Source organism: Cyprinus carpio, chromosome A15 (genome assembly GCF_018340385.1).
Source record: "Cyprinus carpio isolate SPL01 chromosome A15, ASM1834038v1, whole genome shotgun sequence".
Taxonomy (NCBI): Eukaryota; Metazoa; Chordata; class Actinopteri; order Cypriniformes; family Cyprinidae; genus Cyprinus; species Cyprinus carpio.
This window is the reverse complement of record NC_056586.1, coordinates 25496906-25502905: the sequence shown is the minus strand read 5'-3', so window position 1 is coordinate 25502905 and position 6000 is coordinate 25496906. Positions and strand designations below refer to the sequence as shown.

Here is a 6000-nt window from a genome sequence, read left to right as displayed (position 1 = left end):
ATTTGCATCCGAGAGTCATACGAGAGTTTATTTTTAATCTGTGCTTCGACCCAGGGCTAGAAAAGTTATTAAAACTGTATCCCTTTTTTAAAAAGCATTGTAAATAAAACAAAGATTATTGGAGTATGTTTTAAATGAAAATACTCTTTTAGTTTTTCTAATTTAAAATTTGACATTTAATACAATGTGTTACTTGCCCTTTCTTATATTTAAAGGCGCTGTATGTAATTTTTTGACTGTACCAAAAATAAAAAATACCATATGTTTGCAGATATTTAGGAAACATGTTAAGTTTACATGTTTCTCCGAAAAACAATGCTATAGTTATTCTACTTTGAAATGTGCGTTTTGTGTCAGAATGTCTGTTTTTGTTTTGGAGCTGAGCAGAGTAATATTAAAACCCAGGTTATGTTTCCTCAATCTGGCAACCTTTTTCCACTATAATGAACATTGGAAGGGTTCCATTGATATTAAAGGTTCTTCATGGAATCATCCATGCCACTATTAAATAACCTTTATTATTAAGTGTATTTGTAACTAGATTTTTACATTTTCTGCTAGATAGCTGCATTCCGGTTGCTTACTGACTATGTCAAATCCCTAATTGTATACTGTAAGCAGTACTTACCCTTATTGTAACCTTTATTAACAAAATATCACTTATTCAGTTTTTTTCTAATTCATATTCAATGCTTAGGGAGGTTTAGTTTTTATGTACAGACAGGGAAATGCAAGATTCAAGATTTTTTTTTTTTTTTTTTTACTTGAGGAGAGATTTTTTTTGAGATTTCTGCAAAGAGAATGGCAGAGAGATTTGTTTTTTGGAGCACAATTGCACCCACTGGCACCCCATGATTATTCAAAGCAGATCATGAATATGCATAAGCCCCTAAAGGCTTATGACTCGCCCCTCTGAGGCTTGAGCAATGCCTGTGGGCGGAGTTCCTTCAGCAAAGAGCAACAGAGAATTAGCATAAACACACACACACACACAATAGAGCAATTAAGTATTATATTACTGTAAGACATATAATTGAACTCTAGCTTCTCTCATTCTAAATTAAAACTTGCTGATCACAGATTTACATTAAGACAAACATGTGTTGTGTTTTGCATAATTAGTAACTTTTTTCTAAAAGTTTCATTTATACTTCTGCAAAGTAACAGATTGCTTAAGGAGAAAAACACTGCATTAAGACAAACATGTGTTGTGTTTTGCATAATTAGTAACTTACAGTATATATGTGTTTTTGTGTATATCACGTATACTTATATATATATATACTTCGGCATAAAAGTAATGTTAAACATGGTAAATCTACACTGGGGCAAATCATTTTTATTTTTGAAAGAAATACCTTGCAATACACTTTTTTTTAAAGTAAAAAATAAATAGTTGAGGCACTAATACTTTTTATGATATATACACTTACACTTACACTTATACACTTATATACACTTTTTAAATGCTACATTTTTTTTTTGTGTATTGAGATCTTGGTTGTTTTTTTAATTAAAATTATTTTTTTAATTAACTTTTTTAATGAACATTTTTAATTTTTCCATTTTTGTATTTTTTAACAGTGGGTTTCCAATAAAACAAAAATAAATATATGTACACATTTATTTAATTAATTTAAAGATAATAAATTAAAATAAATAAGATCAACTATGTTGTATTGCACCAATTTTGGTATTATTATTTATTTTTATATAATATTTTTAAGTACTGAATTACTGATAGTAGTAGTAATTATTCCAGTAAAAAATTACTAAACGTTTATTTATTATTACTAAACATCACTACAAAAACTAATTTCGCACATTAATCATTTTATCTCGATTATTTTATTAACAACTGTTGGAAGGAATAATGTAAATATTAATAAAATAAATAAATAAATTTTAAAGATTTGCTTATCACCCAGCCCTACAAGCAGCACAACACTACAATATTACAAAAACAATATTGATTTTGATTAACACAATCTACTACAATATTAAAAAAAAAAGATATATTTTGAGACTTGCTAAAGATTACATTTAACAGTAGTATTAAATTAATATTGTTTTGAAAGATTAACTTTAGGTGAACTATAAATTATAGCAAAAAAGGCATAGAAATGTAAAACTAGGAGGAAATCATCATGCAAAATTAAATATTCAATATTGAACAATAAAGTTTACACTTGGCTCCTTCTGTGCAATGTTGGAATATGTTCATGTGTTTAAGGAAATGTGAGGCAAACCTCCAGGTTTAGTGAATGGCAGAATGCCTCATCCTTCATTCACCAAATGCCATTCAAATACATGAATTTTATCATTTGTTCAACACACATCACCCTGAGAAACAATTAACAACCAAATATAGGGCTAAAGATGTCATATACGTAGCATGCATTGTTTGGTCACCATCAGTCAATCATCACAGATTGTAAAAGAATAAGTAAAATCATATTTTAGTTTAAACCAACTGTATCCTGTAGCAAACAGCTGTTTACACAATGAAATATGGATTAATCCCTTCAAGCCTCTGCGTATCTAAACCTTCAGTCACAGATGGTTTCCTCCAGTCATTTCCTGTCTGTTGATGAATGTGAGTGTTTGTTTGCGTCAGGATTAAGAACAACATCTTTAATTAGAGAATGCGGATCTGTGTTTATTTGTGGATAATGGACTTCTTCTTTCTGTGGTTCAGAGCTGCTTCACGGGTGGTCAAATCACTAGAGTTGTAAATTAATTCTAGTAAACACACCGCTTGTGTTTTGCTTTTTACGCTATTAAGTCCAATTACTGCGAGATCCAAGAAAGCTGAAGTGTATTACTTCACTCCAGGCGTAGGTTTTCTCTTTGTGTGAAGTTTATCCAGCGCTGCAGTCTCTGTAATGAGTTGGGTACAGCTCCAAGTGATTTGTTTACACTCCTACACATCACTGTCTAACGCTTCTTATTTATATCCAAATGGAGATGTCTTCACCTCTGAGGGAGTGATTGCAGGACCCAAAACTAATTTTATGCTCCATCTGCCAATAACAATTGAACTGATAAAATTTACCAGCTCTAAATATCAGGTTACATATTATAGTCAACTAAAACTAAAAATCATAAAACAATATTTGCTACTTGAAATAAAGAAAAACTCTAACTGAAATAAATGTTAGACATGTTGCAAATTAAGGCAACATTTCTCATTTTCATTTTGTTTATCTTAGTATACTCAAATAAATAAACCTAAAAAAGAATGCAAAATAAAAACAAATTTAAAAATAAATAAATAAAACTGACAAAAAAATGCAACAAAAAGTTTAAAATTAAAACTTTAAAATGAAAATTGAAACAGGAAATAAAAAAATATATAATAAAAATTAAAAATAGAATTTAAAAAATCTAAATATGAATAAAAAAAATAATAGTATTTCAATGATATTAAAATAACCCTGTTAAAATATTTTTTGCATTATATAATTACAGTCAAAATTTGCTTTATGCCTCATTTGCCAATTTCAAGTAAATTAAGTAAGTTTATCAGCTCTAAATATTTCTTGCATGTTGTGGAAAATATTACATATATATATACACACATACATGATAAAAGGTGCATGTGTCAGACTGTAACTTTAGTGATTTAACTCATGCATATGTTGTAGTTCCTAATAAAATCACTGGCAGTGTGGCAATTGGTACATTACTTTTGGACCCTGTGTGTGTGTGTGTGTGTGAGTGTGTGTATAAATAACACAAATAAATAACACACAAAAGTGAAAGAATATGTTGTTGTGTTTGTGATCTCTGCAGGTGTTTTGGAGAGGATGTATGTATTTCTTGGTCCTCCGATATTGAGGCATTTTTCTAGTAATGCAGCCTAGGTGAACCACGCCTCATAATCACTGGGGCAGAGCAACCTGACTGTTCCCCTCCTCCAACCTTGCCCTCGGCCTATCCCTGTTCAGAGATGTGCAATATCCTCATCAAAGTTACAAAAAAGCGGCCGAACAGACAAAACAAACCGGTAACAGAGAATTAGTTCTAGAATTCACCCTTGCTATCTTACGAACTAATTTGTTCACATTTCAAAAATCTGACATTATTTACTCACTTTCATATCATTATGAACTTAAAATTGAATTAACATTTTGTAGTGCTTATTCAAACCTGTCTTGACCCACCATATTGAATATACAGGAATGAGAATGTGTTTAATCATCATAACCGGAGCTCGACAGGATCTATGCTTAAGTGTAGAAAGCATCCTGCTAAACTTTTCCCTGTCTGTTGAATAAAAGAGAGAAAGTCAAAGACATGAGGGTGAGTAAATGATGACAGATTTTTCCTTTTTGGGTGAAGTATTTCTGCTCAACTTTTCCCTGTCTGTTGAATAAAAGAGAGAAAGTCAAAGACATCCCCAACACCGAGGACACAGTAGCCCCATTATTCACTGACAAACCGCAGGTGTGTATGCCTGGTTTTGGTGGCAAACAACAGTAAATGCAAAAAAAACATGTTTAATAAAACAAATTCATTAAAGATCAGTATGGCTCACTAAATCACACACACAACACCAACACACAAGGTCTTTCATGAGGATGCCATCTCATCTCTCGTCCGTTATCCTGAGGGATTATATAATATCTATATATATAGTCTATATATATTATATATATATATAGGAGTATTGCCGCCACGCGCATTCGTACGTTCGCTATATATCATGTTAAACTTATATGTTTCCTTCCGTGACCACATGATTTGATCTGACAGAATTACTTTGTCCTCCATCTGTTAATACTTTATCCCATTTTTCCCCTTTTAATTCTCCTTTTATTTATTTTGAGTTAACGTAATGTTGTTCTTTTGCATTTTGTCTGATGATCAATGTTGTTATTGTTATGTTTGAAAAAAAGCAAACTAAAGCAAAATAAAATAAAAAAGAGAGAGACAAATTCACCCCAAAAAATAGCCAATTTGGACAAAAAACACAAACAATAGACAAAAACATAAAAGTTGTTGGTCAGGACTTATGTTATTGGCTCCTTGACTATAGTGTTATATTTACTTTTTAAAATATGTTTCGATTGTGGAAGACAAAGAAAAAAAAGGGGTTATTTTTCATTATGTATTCATAATTAATTAGCTTCATCTTTGTATGGTGCAGATCAAAGGTCAGGTACTGGCTGAAGGAAATCGCAACATAAATCTGGACTACTGTGACATCATGGTGTTGGGGGAGGAGGAGTTAAGGGCGGGGCTAGAGAGTCTGGAACTGCACCACAGCGCCTTATTGGGCAAACACCTGGAATACGCCAACTCTAGCACCGGCATGTCCATATACGGTAAAAACACTCTACAGTTTACTTTTGTTACTCCCTAAACAACTGTCTCACATCTCTCATCTTCTGTTTTAGGTGTGGACTCCATCTCTCACTACACAGAGGTGATCAGACAGGTGCGTTATCAGAGCCGTCAGGCTGTCGACTCCGTCCGCACCTTCAGACTCACCTGTTCTGAGCTCAACGGACGTTACACCAGCGATCAGTATATGTTACAGGTGTGAACCAAACAAAGAAATGCACTAACTAAGCCACGCTCTGATCTATGACCTAAAGATGCTCTCTATCGTTCTTTCTCCAAGGTCAACATCCTTCACAGTGAGGAAGCTTTTGAACATGTCAATCATGCGATGGCTCCGCCCAAATACATGCAAATTATTCATCCTACAGTCACAGAATCTAACAGCTACAGCTTAGGTGAGTGAAAGTCAGAATGAATTAATTGTGTCCGTGATTGTTAATTTTGATAAGACAAGGTAAACATTAGCTGAGATGATGCCAAACATTTATTACTTTATTAATTTATTAATCTCAGTTAATATTACACATTTCTTAAGTTATACACTACCACTCAAAAGTTTGGGGTTTGTAAAATTCACTTCAGACTCCATTTATTTGATCAAAATCACAGTAAAAATATTGTGTTATATTGTGAAATATTATTACAATTTAA

General features: G+C 32.2%; 1 pseudogene; it reads left to right on the top strand.

Annotated features, from left to right (window-relative positions):
* The window catches only part of LOC109093757, a 50011-nt pseudogene that overhangs the window by 40705 nt on the left and 3306 nt on the right, over positions 1-6000 (top strand).